Genomic DNA, 16,130 nt, shown 5'->3' on the forward strand with positions numbered 1-16,130 from the left:
TGGACACAGTTGATCACTCCTTCAAATGCTTCCTTCACTTGGTTTCCAGGACGCCACTCTGCTGAATGTCTTCCTTATATCACTGCTTTCCACTCTCCTTGGTAGGTTTCTCCTCATCTTTCCAACCTCTAAACATGGAGGAAGCACCCCTGGCTTCGGTCCTTAGACAATTTGTTTGCTTACACTCATTCATTTACATACCAGGTAGAGGTACATGAATCCTAAACAGATATCCCTAGACCTCAACCCTGAATTCCAGACTCACATATCTAACTGCCTTCTTGATAACTCCATCTGGACCTCTAGTAGGCATATCAAACTTAAAATGTCCTGAAACAAATTCAGGATCTTCATCTGATGAAGATCTTCATCTGATCTTCATCTTCAAACCTGTTCTTCCTACAGCCATTCAGTAGATGGTAACACCATTTTTCCAATTCTATAGACTGAAAACCTTGAGGTCATCCTTGACTCCTTTCTCTCACGATCCACATACAATCCTTCAGCAAGTCCTACCAGCTGTACTTCTAAAATATTTCTGGTCAAGCCTCACTACCTCCACTGCTAACCCCATGGTATACTGTCATTGCTAATCATTACTTCACCTGTATAATTGGAATAACCTCCCAGAATTTTTCTTGCTTCAACTCTTGCCCCCTGCCCCCAATATCAGTTCTTTACTTGGCGGCCAGAATGATCCTTTCAAAGTGTAAGTCAGCTCATGCTACTCCTCTGCTTAAAAGCCTCCAGTGGTTTTCCATCAATTTAGTGCCAAATCACCACAATGACTTAAAAGCTGTGCGTGGTCTGGTCCCCACTATTTCTCTGACCTCATTACCTACTTCTCTCCCTCTCCCTTACTTGTCTCCTGCTGTCCCTCAAACATTCCATCCATGATTCAGTCCTGAAATCCCTGCTATCACTGTTCCCTCAACTTGCAATGCTCTTTTTTTGGATGTCTACATGACCTGTTCCCTTACATCCTTTACACCTTTGCTCAAATATCCCTTCCATGAAGCCTTCCCTGATCATCCTATGGACAACTGCAAACCCACCCACAACCCAGCACTCTATTCCATCAACCTTGTTTTATGTTTATCCATAGTGTTTACTACCATTTAGAATACAAATTTCACTTTTACCTTTATTTGTGTTTTTTTCCGATAAAAGCAAACACTTTTATCCACTTTATCAACAGCCATAACCCTGGCACTCAGAACCAGGCCAGGCACATAGTGGGTACTCAGTATCTCTGTCTGACCTTGTATTTAACAACTTCTCAGTAACTGTGTAGAAAAAACATAAAAAACAAATATTTGAGGACAAAATAATAGGGTATTGTCTGGAGATTTTCTCTTTGTGAAGCTCTTCTGGGTTTACTCGACTTTTAAAATCCCTTGAGTTTCATCTGCCACTGATTAAAGTTAATAAAGAAGTAAAAGCACTGCCGGTTAATGCAGCATGTCATGATTCATTTGTGCATAGCCACTTTTTATTTAATGCTAAGAAGAGGATTCAAAAACACATTTGAAAAAATGAACAGAGTGAGCTGACATTTGTTTCTTATAGAGGCCAGTACCAAGTTCAGAGCCTGGCCAAGACAGTATTAAGGCTGAAAATTATCGTGTCTTCTACCTCAAGTATATGCATATTCTAAAAAATACTAAATTGTAAAATGAGGTTGTAAAAGCCAAACACAATGCTACTTTGTCCAATTATTCCTATTTCATATATATTTTTGAAACATCAATGCATTCTTTAAAACATATTCAGCACCTTTGCTGTTATGGACAGACTATTTGTTTCCCCCCAAAATTCATAGGTTATAACCCCACCCTCTGATGTGATGGTATTAGGAGATGGGGCCTTTGGGAGGTAATTAGGATTGGAAGAGGTCATAAGGGTTGAGACCTCATGAAAGGGATTAGGGCCCTTATACAAGTCACAAGAGAGCTTGCTTCCTCTCTCTGTTCTCCACCATGTGAGGATATAATAAGAGGTCAGCAGTCTGCAATCAGGAAAAGGGGTCTCAGCAGAACTTGACCATGCCAGCACTCTGACCTCAGACTTCTAGCCTCCAGAACTATAAGAAATAAATTTTTGTTGTTATTAAGCCACTCAGTCTATGGTACTTTGTTATAGCAGCCTGAACAGACTAAGACACTTGCTTTGCTATTGCCTTCAAGCACTTGCTTAGTCTACAATTCAACCCTAGATGCATCAGAAGAAACGTTTACTGAAAGAAAAAGTGAGTAACTATTAATCCAAATTGATTTTTTTTTAAATGCTGGGCTGAATCACTAAACAGAACCTTGCCAGATAAGAGTATATTTGAAAAATAAATGTTCTCTCTTTCTTCTCACTGTCATACCCTGAAGGAAATCTGGCCTGGCTCTAAGTACCAGCTACACTCCAGTGATTCCCAAATAATTCCTTCCAAATAATACCTTCTATCTCTGACACTGCTCTTGAGCTACGGGGTAATATATGCAATGGCCGAGGCGACATACTTTCTTGGCTCCTCAGTCTTAACTTCTCCAGCATTGAAATCTTCCTTTCATATCCCCCACCAGCCTCCAAACCTGCTCTCTATCCAGGCTTCTCCATCCCCCGGTAGCAACAATATTCACCTAGTCACTCAGGTCAAAAATTTTGAGCCTCCCTTCATCCTGTTTTTATCTCTATCCATTTCTTAAGCAAAGAATATACATCTTCATGTATGTCAAGCCTCCCTAAGGACGCTGTTACCACCCTAGTCCAAGATTCATGCTCACATTATTGCAGTGGCCTCCTAACTAGTCTCCCTGCTTCTGCCCTCCAGCCCCTAAACTCATTTCACATACAGCAACCTGAGAGGTCCTCTTACATGTAGATTATGAAACTCTCATCTTTAAATTCTCCAGTGGCTTCCCAGGGTCCTCACAATAAATTCCAAACTTCTTCCCTGAAAAAATTCCATGGTCTGGTCTCGGCCCAGCTCTCTGGCCTCAGCTCCAGCTCATTTCCCTCCTTGCTCACTCCACTAGAGCCCTATAGGCCTGTTTTAATTGCTCCTCTGACTTCAAGCTTGATGCTCTGTGGTGGCCTTTGCACTTGCTCTTGCCTCAGCCTTAGTGCTTATGCTCAGGTCCATTCGGCACTCTCCCTCTCACTTCCCTCTAGGTCTCTGCCCAAATGTTACCTTTGACCAAGATGGCTTTAAAATTCCCCTTAGTTTGACTAAACTTTACATGGGTTTCTTCCTGACTATAGACCCCTGACCTCCCTTTTCTTTGAGCATTTACTTTAGAAAACTTCCAACGTTAAATTCTTTCTCAGTCCCATTTGAGGTGTAAATCTTCCAACCTCTAGCCAGTCTTACAACTGAGGAATGTGTTTCTCAAGGACCTGGGAGCCACCCCTTTGATATGTAATCATCATGGAAGGTGGCGCCGCTATCGCCACTATCTTCCAGTCTCTGTGGGTGGACAGGAGCCTAATTTTTATAAGGGAAAATTAGCAAACAGAGATGGCCAAATCACTTGACCACCTACCCATAATATCCTCCAGTACTTTCCACTAGCTCACCCCAGTGCTTAAAAATTCTACTGCCTTTTGGGTCAGCAGAATTCACTCTGTTTCCTCTATTGCAATAGTCCTGACCCCACTGCAATAGTCTTGAATAAGGTCTCTCTTGCCTGTTTAATTCTGTCCTGTGCAATTTTTCTTTGACAGCTTCTCAGAGATTCTGCTCTGACCCCTACGTCTAGAATAGCCTATTCTCACCATCCTCCCCACACCTAAATCTAGTCCTTCCTGAAAGCTTGGGACTTTTTTCTGGTATTTTTGAACTACTTATACATCCTAATTGTACAGAGTTCTCTGCTTACATCAGGCTGTAATTAAAGTTCCTATCCCATGTTCACCTCTTTCCAAAATCTGAAGCTTTGAGAGCAAAGCCTGGAAGGGGGTAATATTCCCCAAAGGAGCTCAATCTTCTCTGTGGACAAGCAGTCCCATCTATTTTTTCTCTTTGAGGGATACACAAAGACATTCCCTCATTGTGTTTCGTCCTGTCAACCACTCCCTCAATTTCCAGGTAGGCTAGGAGAAGAAAACCCACTTCTCAGCTGACCGTTCATGGCCCTGGATCTCAGAGGGTGTGGAAAAGTTAATTCATCCTTTCATTCAGCAAACATTATGGAGTCATGGGCATATGATAGTAAACAAAAGCTGTGCTACCTCCTCTGACCTCAGAGCCATCATGGAACATCCATTCTCATGGTGAAGATATACTTACAGTTATCACGAGAAAGTAAAATGAAGATTATGAGAGAGGAACTAAAGGGGCAGTAGTAGAAGAAACTAATCAAGGAAGACTGAAACTTAAAAGATAAGTGGGAGCAAGCCAGTCAGGCAAGAATATATTACAAGAAAAGGGGACCATATGTCCAAACATAAGGGTAGAGGATGGGAGAGTAAGGGGGCATTTAATTCAGTACAGAGAAAGGGGGACTGATGAGAGATAAGGATGTTAGGGAGTCTGGGCTTTTGAGGACAATAGCGATGTTGAAAATTACAAGGATTTCTGCTGTTCAGAAAGATCATTCTGATTTGCAGTGGAGTATACATCAGAAGGGACCAAAACTGAAGCCAAGAATTTTATTTCCTAAATACTAAGGACAGTTTTAGGATTCCAGGCAAGATACGTTTGTGGCATGAGTTTGAAAATGGGATGTAGAGAAGTAAATGGATGAGTTAATTATATAAGATTTGGAATTTGGATGTGAGAAAACGGGGGAGAGGGAAGAGTTACAGTTGGTTTCCAGGTTACTCTTGGGCCTCCATTCACTGTTAGGAGTAATACTGGAAGAGTAATGTTCAGGAAAAGGTGTGAGGCCCACTTGTCCTGTTCAGGGCATTTAACCATGACCCGTGTCCTCTTGCTCCCCAGCACAGGTAGGCAACCACTCATAAATTTCAGGGTTGCAAACTACTGTGTTCAACTTTAGCTCAGGCTGTCAATTATATTTTATAAGCTACCTCCCAGTCATCTGTTATTGAGATCAGAGAAAAGGCTACAGTTGTTTTTTATTTTTTAACTTCTTTATTGGAGTATAATTGCTTTACAATGGTTAGTTTCTGCTGTGTAACAAAGTGAATCAGCTATACATATACATATATCCCCATATCCCCTCCCCTCTTGCATCTCCCTCCACCCTCCCTATCCCACCCCTCTAGGTGGTCACAAAGCACTGAGCTGATCTCCCTGTGCTATGTGGCTGCTTCCCACTAGCTATCTATTTTACATTTGGTAGTGTATATATGTCCATGCCACTCTAGGACGAAGTGAGGGCTACAGTTTTGATGCTTGAAATTGATGGGTAGGATCTTAATGGTTACGGCAAAAGTCTAAGGCATATCTGGTCACCTTTTGAAACTGAACCTTGATAGGAGGCCATAGAACCTCTGCCTTGTTAGCCTCTTGATAGTAAAGCGTAGATTTCAAGATGTGGCTTATAATTGCATTTCACATTTGTCTTTTTTCTCCTCCTTTCCTTTGTCTTTGGATGTGGATCTTAGAAATGCTATGGATGGAGAGAAAGGAAATAAGCTCCCATGGAGAAAAGACTAAAAGATGTCAGCAACTCTTTTCTCAGATAAGAGTGCACAGCAGGGAGTTGTTCTTTTCTATGCCTATAGCTGGTCAGGCAGCTACATTACACTTGACGGATACATTTCAGATGGATTATTTCCTTTTTGGAACACTGGACCTTTTTTCACATTGACTCACAACGGGCAAAAGGTTAGAAAATAGGAAGGGTACTAGTAATTGAATGTTCCTTTTAGAACATAGACAGGTCACAGGGGCTGAATGGCAGAAACAGGTTTTCATGCTGAGTCAACTTCCACAACCCAGGTTAAGTTGCTACTAAGGGATTTCTGATCAAATGAAAGTACTGGAGCTTTAGATTTAAAAAAAGATGCTTATTTACATTACAGTGATGAATGTCTGAGAGAATGATGTCTACATAATCAGTAAAAGCAAATAACAACAAAAGTCATCAAGTCACTGTGGGTACTTTATGGCACAGGGAGAGTTGCTGTGCTGGGAAGTTCCAAATCCAGCACAAACACTGAGTAAGCAAGAGACATCCAGTAAAATTCACTTAGTGCCTCATAATTTTTACACACAAATATATTAAGTTCATTTCCAGGATGAACAGAAGATAGACAAAGGAATAGAAATATTAATATATATAGGATCTCTGGAATTGAGCATATATATATTTCTGGGTTTTTATAATTTTCAGTCCATCGACAGAGGGATGGATAAAGAAGATGGGATACATATATACAATGGAATATTACTCATCCATTAAAGAGAATGAAATAATGCCATTTGCAGCAACATGGATGGACCTATAGATTGCCATAATCTAGGTGAAGTAAGTCTAACAGAGTGAAGTAAGTCAAACAGAGAAAGAGAAATATCATATGATATTGCTTACATGCAGAATCTAAAAAAGAAAAGATACAAATGAACTTATTTACAAAACAGAAACACACTCATACACTTAGACAATGAACTTATGGTTATGGGGGAGAGGGTGGGGGAAAGGGATAGCTAGGGAGTTTGGGATTGACATGTACACACTGCTATATTTAAAATGGATAACCACCAAGGACCTACTGTATAGCACAGAATACACTGCTCGATATTATATAACAACCTAAATGGGAAAAGAATTTGAAAAAGAATAGATACATGTATATGTATAAGTGAATCACTTTGCTGTATACCTGAAACTATCACAACATTGTTAATCAGCTATACTTGAATATAAAATAAAAAGTTAAAAAATAAAATAAAAATTTCAAAGATCTTTTTCTACCGGCCTTGGATTTAAACCACAGTAACTAATGTGGCTACTTTGGTCATGCTAAATTAAGGAACTTGCAAATTTCAAGAAAATAAAATCGTTCTACTTATGGTAATGCAACAGTTCAAAAGTCCTAATAAAAACAAATTTTGCTCGTCTGATGCCAGCTTATAATGATTTCTTGTGCTAGTTGTTTTCAAATAAAAATACATTAGTGAAAGAAAAACTCTGGAACTAAAATTGAATGCACTTCTATACATGTTTAATCTTTATTTGTAAACTGACCTTGAATAACATTAAGCAATAATCTAGAGTAGTCCAAAACTGAAACTCAGGTTATTGAACAAATCCAGAAAATCTAGGTACTATTCAGAAAAATGGTGCATAAATGGCTTTATGTTATCTGCCAATTATGTTTCCCTAATGAACCATCACAAGCATGTCCCACATAAACCCTCCATCGAGGCCCACCATAGCTGTTGGTGAGTATCTCTCATATCATCACCCCAGTAATTAAAGAAATATATATGTAGTCACCATCATCACTGAAGCCTTAGAACCCCAGCACTTTCTCCTCTCCTTTGAATTTGATTTCACCCCAAATTCAGTTTGTATATAACATACAGAAATCTGCTTTATTTTCAAGGTAAGAAATCCTGGGGCAGGCAAGACAGAATAAGAAGTCTGAATTTCGCGCACCTCTAGAGTAAACTGGCGGTTTCACCTCATATTCAGCTTGTAGAAATTTACCTGCTTTTCCAGGTGAGGAATCTGGGGGCAGGCCAGTTAGAGAGAGAAGTCTAAATTCTCATCATAGTGACCACAGCTAGGTCACCTGAGTTAATTCTGTTTACATGAATCTCTAATTCGTAAGGAAACCCAGTCTATTCTGACTGTTTAGTACAGACTGAGGCTGAAACTATTCTCAACAACTGACGTTTCTCCTCTGTGCTTTCCTGATGTACACACAGAGTGTGTGTGTACATGAGTGTAAGGTGTGTGTGTGTATAGCTATCTATACTCTAGGTCCCCTAGGTCAAATTACTTGAATATTTTCTCCAGCCCTTGCTGTTGAATAAACAATGGTCTCTTAATTCAGACTTACTCCTTTCTATTCCAGAGTATACCCAGTCACTTCCTTGAGCACACTTCTCCATATGCATCTACAATATCTGCTTCTTTAATGTTTACTAATTCCCCCCCAGCTTTACTGAAGTATAATTGACAAATAAAAGTTATATGCACTTATGATATACAACATGATGATTTGGTATACCTTTACACTGTGAAATGATTACCACAACCAAGCTAATTGGCACATTCATATCTCACATAGTTGTGGGTGTGTGTGGTGAGAACAGTAAAGATCTACTCTCTTAACAAACTTTAAGCATACAATACTCTGTTATTAACTATAGCCACCATGTTGCACATTAGGTCTGCAAAACATATTCACGTTATATCTGAATTATGTACCCTCTTACCAAAGTCTTCCCTAGTTAATTGCTATCAGTTATAAAACAACTTTATACAACCCATATTTAGACTCCTATAGCAATAGCTCCTCTAATAATAAAAACTGAGATGATGAAAACAGATATGCCTCTGAAAATGGGGAAATTCACCATAGTGACTATTTTATAAAGTTAAGCAAATCAATAATTTACCAAGGAAGGAATTTTCAGCAAATGAACCCTATCAGTGTTTAGAATCATTTAGCTACCATGGGCTAAATTACATAACCTGTAATTTTGAGTAAATTATGTTGCTATCTCCAGTTTCCTGGAACACAGAAAAGATACTCCATGTATATAGTTTTGGGAATGTTGCAAATGAGAATTTAGTTTTGTGGAATACATCTTGGTACAAAAAGGCCCTAACCTAGGATGAATGAACTGATTAAGGAAGAGCTAATGGAAAAAAGGGAGGTAGGGAGGAAGAGGGAGAAAGACAGGAGAGGAAGAAAGAGACAGGAAAGGAGGAAAGGAAGAAACGGAAGAAACGGAAGAAACGGAAGGAAGGAAGGAAGGAAGGAAGGAGATAGGAAGGGAGGGGAAAATAAGTGAGGGAGAGGGATAGAGAGAAGGGAGGGAGTGAAGAAAATATAAATTAAGAGAAACAGGAAAGTTAAATTGAAAACTACTATAAGAAAATACTTGAAAGTAAGAAAAATCTTTTATGGTGATTTGGTTCAGTTAGACAGGTAAGATTCAATAAGGAGCAATATGGTTGGTGTCCAAAGATACACTCAGGGGAATCAAGACCCATGAAGTCTGTGTTTAAATAGCTTTGCAGAAAAAAAAGTATGGAGAGATGGTTCTGAAGTTTTGTGAAGATGGATCATCTGGCCAACTTGGAAGTAAAACAGAAGCACAGTAAAAATTTGACCAGTGAATTAAGTAGCATTGATCCATTTTAAATAATGGGTCTGTGTATTAGTAAACTATTCTCTATATTGTTTGAACACTTTGGAAACATGAATTGTACTTTGCAATTGGATAGTTCAGGCTCAAGTCATTTGTCTCCAGTCATTAATGTGTAGATACATTACTAAGCCCTCTCACTTATCAGTCAGAGAAATAAATAAAGCAATATCAGATCAGTGTAGAGGAGGTGCAAGATATTAAACCACTTAAGTGAAAGATAATGAATAACATTTATTTTGAACAATACAGAGACTATGTCTTTAAATTCTATTTAAACTTGGAATACTAAAGAAACATAAGCTTTGAGAGTATAAAATGTAAGGAGATAAACACCTAGATAAATCATCACAAAAGAAAATACAACTCATAAAAGTCTTAAGGTCCCTCAAAATGTATTAACTCTATGATATGCCTTCTGCCATTCAATGTTTTAGTAGACATTATTTCTATCAGTATTTCATTAATCTTGAAGATTACAAGAGGAAATTTTCTGCAGAATATGTCCCCATCATGCACTCCTTTAAACATAAATGTTTCTTATGAATCCTTTTGAAATAATTTTTAATTTTGCATAGGCTAAATTATAGTCAATTAATTTCTAAAAGTGATTTTAGCTATATCTTTTAAGGTTCTAATGCTTTGATGTAAAAGTACCACAATATTTAGCTGTAGTTATACCTGAAAATTTTCAATTATAATACATGCTGATCATCGGATACTGTTTTACTAATAGTCTACTGAGTTTTCATCTTTTTCATGACTTTGGGAAAATTGAAGATTTCTTTAAAGAGAGAATGTGTATGCTCTTTTGCTTAAGTTCAGTCTGGCTATATTCCTGGAAAACTCTTGTGTCTTGCATAGGATTTGAATCTGGTTGTTCATGAATTTCTGTCACTGATATGAAGCTAACCAGTGTCAACCACTAGAACTAATCCATCACGTACAGTTGTCACAGCACAAAGAATGTCAATTATCTCTCACAAAGTAACTGCGATGGCAAAATCAATTCAAGAATGTGCAGCAAATTATCTTCTAAATATAGCATGAAAAGCTAGAGTCTGTGGCATTCTCAAAAGTTGCTTCCCTAAAGAAAAGCCAAATGGCAGTCTGTTAGACAACACACCAGACACAGAGATTTGAGACCTGAATAAAAGCCTTAAAAAACTAGGAAAATTCCATTGTATCTCAAATGGAAGAATCCAAGCATAATATAGAGGTGAAGAAAAGCAATAGCTCTCCGTTATGAGCTAATCTCTTTTTCTTGTTGGCCCACTGAAATAGGATTTACGTTAGTTTTCCAACTGAAGAGAGAGGAAGGAATGGTATCCACCTGGCATGATGTTCTTTTATTCCTGATTTATATCAAAAAATCCAATCTATCACATATGGGGTTTATGTGGATGAATTGTGACAGAATCTAAAACATAGCTTTAAGTGATGCTTTATGTAGAAGGTTAAGGTCAATTGCTTTCGATTAGCATTACAAAAGAAGTAAAATACTCATAAAACATCACTTAAAACGGGGATATTGTTATTTGCATACACCACTAAAGGCCAGATATTTACAACATTTATGTTAGAATTTAGATAATTTAGTCTGAATAAACAAGGGCAGCAGCATGACTTATTTGCTAATGTTTATTGAGCGCTTATTATATCAAGCACTGGACAAGGCAATGGTATACAGTCATGAACAAGCTAAAAAGAATTACTACCCTCATGGAGCTTACACTCTGTAGAATAAAATGTAACTCTTAAGAAACATAGCAGTAGACACCTCTTACGGGATTTCTCCCTCTTTGTGCTTTACATGTGGAGATGCCTACCTGACTATATTAACAATAAAAGGACCTTGTCCTGACAGTGTGTAATTACCCTAAGCATATTGCAATTATTTTGCAATGCCAAATAGAAAAAACAAGAAGGGAATTGTATGAAAGCCTCCTTTGAACAAAGAGGAATAACAGATTTTATTAACAGTTTCAAATGGAGAAAAAACTTGTGTTTAATTCTGTTTAGAGTTTAATGATCTCCACCTGACAATTAAAAGGGAGATCAAAATTAGAAATTCAATGAATATGTACAGTAGAAATTAAAGAAATTGCATTCCAAAACATATTTTATTTATTTTGACAAGTGTGATTTAGTTTCAATTAGTTAAGGTCATTTTAGTAGTACTGTGTTATTGATCTTGTAGAACATTTCACAAAATTGGCTAATTAATTCTTTCCTAGGAAATTAATGGCATTGATGAGCAATTTAATGGGAATGCCTGGGTTTTCAGATTAACAAAATAAGAAATATTAGTCTGTGCCAAACATCTATTTTATTTCTTAATCTGCCAATAAGTGAAAAAGGACACTGAACAGATTGATTTTTCTAGGAGGTGTGGTTTTTGGTGGAGGCAAGAAACTGCATAATCAGTAACTGGTTATTCCATACAAATGAACCACAAGTCAGTCAAAAAGTTATGACATTGCTGAATTATATGATGTATAAGGGGGTGGGAGTGGAAGGAGAAGTAGTCCTTGAACCTCATTGTCTAAGCCATTTTTAAGCGACAGAGCAAATAAATGGCACCCCAAGGGAGCAGTAGACACAGATGTATTAATCTTTCAGGCTTAGAATTAATGTTCTTAAGAACTATGTTTAAAGAATAAACAGGATCTTATGGTTTCCCAGTGACCGTTTAAGAAATTGACATTTAACCTCCTGACTCTGTGCTGCTAGGCCGTTGTTATAAAATCCAAAAAGATGCCACCATGCAATCCTCTCACTCAATACACTATTCTCTTGAGAGGCAAAGAGTTACAGACTGTACATGTCTGACCTTGGTATTTTGAACACTGCCAAGAGCAATATTCTCTTAAATTTTCTCCTCCTAATTAGTACAAGCTGTCTCTTGCTTTTTATCTCTCTACACTTAAGTGGAAATATGAGTCAAAAAAAGACAAATTGTTCTTTGCTCCTTTCCTAGCTGCCACCAAGACAAATGATGTTCCTATAGGTTATGGGAACACTTCAAGTAGCTAAGAGCCCTTTATTACTTTTTACTAGTACCATGTGTAATAAAGGGATGAAGAATTAGCAGTATGGCACATCACTTAGATAATGAGCACCTACTGAAATTTGAAGCATTAGATGTTCCTTAGTCAACGATTCTATTGTTAATTCCTTTATTTTTTTATATTTGGAGTAAAAGTAGTGAACAGAGGGATATATATAAGTATATATACACACACACATATAAATGCATGCATGGGGCTCTAAGTGTGGGTGTAGGTGTATATTCTGCTATGCAATTTGCAGGCGCAGATGTAAAGATAGTCTCAGGGATGATAAAAGGTAATGCCAATATCAAGAAGCATATTTATGCATATATATATATATAAAAAACTTACATGGTACATGGCATAAAAAAGGTTTCCAAATACATTGGCATGGGAGTTCTACATGACAAGAAGGATAATGGGTCTTAAGGGGTAGGTAACTCTGGGCCTTAAAGTATGGATAGATAATTCTTTGTCCATATGACAGGTAAGTTCACGCAGAAATCTGCCCCAGTACTCCCCATCCCTTGATTCTGCTCCAGAAAAAGAGAAAAGTGGAGAACACACTCAACCATATATATGTTTTATAGATGTGAAACAAAAGTAGCATGGAAAATATACACAAACACTGACAACAGTGTGAACTATGGAGGGGGATGATATGGAAGAATGCAACCAGAAGTGGTGGTTAAGGACCCTTTTACTCTTTCCACAATGATTTCTTTTCCTTTTGACAAGTAAAAATTTTGCAATAAAAGATGATAAATTAACTGTTTTTCACTATGAGTGGCAAGAATATGGATGCTTATTATATTACTAATTATTTTACTCTTTTATTTTTTTAAAGGATTGATGGAATTTCCATAGTTATACAGAAAGGGAATGGAGAAAGTCCACAGGACATATTGAAGAAATGGTCACTAATTCAGCAAGGTCATCAAGATATATAAATCAGAAAGTATCATTGTGGACTTTTTTTTTTACCAGAGTAAGAAATCTCGATTTTCTTCAATAAGCAGTAAGTAGCCTTATAAAGCTTTTGAAAAATATGACATAATAGTAGTTGTTTCTTAAGATACTAAACCTAACAAAAAATTCCTAAAAGGTTCAATTCTTGAAATCTGCATATATTCATCATGTGTTGATTTAACCCAATGCTTTTTCCTGGGCTAGAGAACCGAGAGAGGCAAAGGTAACAGGGGTTACTCTATTTGAATTATTCAGTGAGATGTTAATAAGGGACTGAACTAAGTGGCAGCAGGACACAATAGATGAAAGAGGTATAACTGATTGATTGGACTTAGCAAAGGGTTAGAGAGGAGCCGAGAACATCTCTTAAGTAATTGGTAATGTTAAGGGCAAAAAAGGAAATTGGAGTTTTTTTAAAAGATGAGAGATATTACAGCTTCTTTATCTGCCAATGGGAATGACAAGATAAGAAGAAAAAATGGGTGCTGCAGGAGAGAAGGGTCTCTTACAGGAGCCATGTCCTGTGGTAGGCAGAAAGGATGGAACCCAGTGCCTTTATCAAGGCCCTACCCTTAGATAGTGTCACTGGGAGTTCCTCCATCATCACTACACATGTAGATGGGTAGATTTGGAGATGTTCCTGTGCGACTGTTCCCTTCTGATTGTTTCTATGTTCAAATAGCATGCAAGTTTGATAGCTCAAAAAGAAGAGAATGGTAGAAATGGATGTTTGACAAAGAAGAAGAAGTGAAATAGTCATCTAGGAGAGTAAGAGACAATTTATGAAGGAAATGTAAAGGGTTGCTGGACAGAGCTAGGATCCAACTTGAGGATAATGCTCATTTACTGAAGATCAGGGAATATTGGTGTACACTTTTCTCCAGACATGAGTAGATGCAAAAGAGGCTAAAAATTGAATATGACCGGAGTTGGGTTTTGCAGGCATATAAGAAGATGCAATGGAAGGGGCCAAAGAATTGAAGATGTAAGCAACAGGCAAGTGTAAATATGAACTACAGAATCTAAGTTTGGATGAAGGAATATGAGAATTTTAAGGAGTTGAGAAAATGTTTGGCATGAAAACGCCATGTGACCACAGACTGAAGATCCCAGACAAGTGGATGAATTGTGTGGGGAAGGAAATAGCAGGAATGTGTTAGAAAGATATGAAGGATGGATTGGAGAGTGGGGTGTTTCAAACTGAGATTATGCAGGGAGAGCTATTACTAGTAATGACAAAGTCTAGGATTACCCCATGGGAGTGAGCAGCTGATATAAAGTAGGGAATGAGATTCTAGTCAAAAAGGAGAACAAGGAACTAAAAAGTCAGGAGGTTAACAGGATCATCTGCATGAATACAGAATCACCAAAAATTGTGACAAAGTACTAATGGAGTGAATCATGTGGTAAAATCTTCAAGAAATGAAGAAAAGTGATCTGGGGGTTTGTTAGATACAACAAGTCTGGGTAATGGGCAATCTCTTGGTAACAACTTCAAAAGAAATCAGGGGTTTTGGAGGAGGACAGAAGGAAAAAAAGGTCTTAAAGAAACAAGAGGAATCAGGAAATAACATTATCTAAACTCCAGACCCAGTAGTTCGAAGGGCATGAGAGAGAAAACCAACACTACTTGAAAAGACAACTCTTTAAGTCATCTCTAGGGAGAGCCAGAATGTAGCTGGAGAAAGAGGAGGAAGGCAATATTCTGAGAAGAGGTGAAGTATGAAGCGGACATCTCTGATGACTGACTGTATATTCCAGAGGGCGAAGAAGAAGGGTTTGGGATTGAGGAAGGTGGGAGATGTGGGCTAGTTAAAGGATATTCCAAGAATGAGCATCCATGTGATGAGATGACTTGAATATCTTGGGCTTCTTGTGTGACTGACAGAAATCCAGATATCGGGCATGGTGAGGTTAATGCTGGAATTTTCTAAGAGGGTGGTGGTGTCTTTCGTGCTGTGTGGGGAGGAAACCATCTGGACAGGAGCACATGTAACTAATCGTGTCACTTCTTCAGTTGCATCAAAATACACTGAGGTCGGGAATTGCTAGGAGCCCTGAACCAAGATGGCAGAGTAGAAGGATGTGCTCTCACTCCCTCTTGTGGGAACACCAGAATCACAACTAGCTGCTGGACGATCATCGACAGGAAGACACTGGAACTCACCAAAAAAGATACCCCACATCCAAAGACAAAGGAGAAGCCACGATGAGACAGTAGGAGGGGCGTGATCACAGTAAAATCAAATCCCATAACTGCTGGGTGGGTGACTCACAGACTGGAGAAAACTTATACCACAGAAGTCCACCCACTGGAGTGAAGGTTCTGAGCCCCACGTCAGGTTTCCCAACCTGGGGGTCCAGCAACAGGAGGAGGAATTCCTAGAGAATCAGACTTTGAAGCCTAGTGGAATTTGATTGCAGGGCTTCAACAGGACTGGGGGAAACAGAGACTCCACTCTTGGAGGGCACACACAAAGTAGTATATGCATCGGGACCCAGGGGAAGGAGCAGTGACCCCAGGGGAGACTGAACAAGACCTACCTGCTGGTGTTGGAGGGTCTCCTGCAGAGGCGTGGGTGGCTGTGGCTCACTGTGGGGAAAAGGACACTGGCAGCAGAAGTTCTGGGAAGTACTCCTTGGCATGAGCCCTCCCAGAGTCTGCCACTAGCCCCACCAAAGAGCCCAGGTAGTCTTCAGTGTTGGGTTGCCTCAGGCCAAACAACCAACAGGGAGGGAACCCAACCCCACCCATCAGCAGTCAAACGGATTAAAGTTTTACTGAGCTCTGCCCAACAGAGCAACAGTCAGCTCTACCCACC

At 38.7% G+C, this 16,130-nt stretch overlaps 1 long non-coding RNA gene across 1 annotated transcript in view; it reads left to right on the top strand.

Annotated features, from left to right (window-relative positions):
* Window positions 1-15,447, top strand: part of LOC113618217 (uncharacterized) — a 72,616-nt gene extending 57,169 nt beyond the window's left edge. Inside the window, exon 3 of the long non-coding RNA XR_003431926.1 lies at window positions 13,187-15,447. This is a non-coding gene — a long non-coding RNA (uncharacterized LOC113618217). The remainder of the gene's footprint in view (window positions 1-13,186) is intronic.
* The last annotated feature ends 683 nt before the right edge of the window (window positions 15,448-16,130 follow it).

This window comes from Aethalodelphis obliquidens, unplaced genomic scaffold (assembly GCF_003676395.1).
Source record: "Aethalodelphis obliquidens isolate GAN/ISIS:26980383/991018 unplaced genomic scaffold, ASM367639v1 scaffold5, whole genome shotgun sequence".
NCBI lineage: Eukaryota > Metazoa > Chordata > Mammalia > Artiodactyla > Delphinidae > Aethalodelphis > Aethalodelphis obliquidens.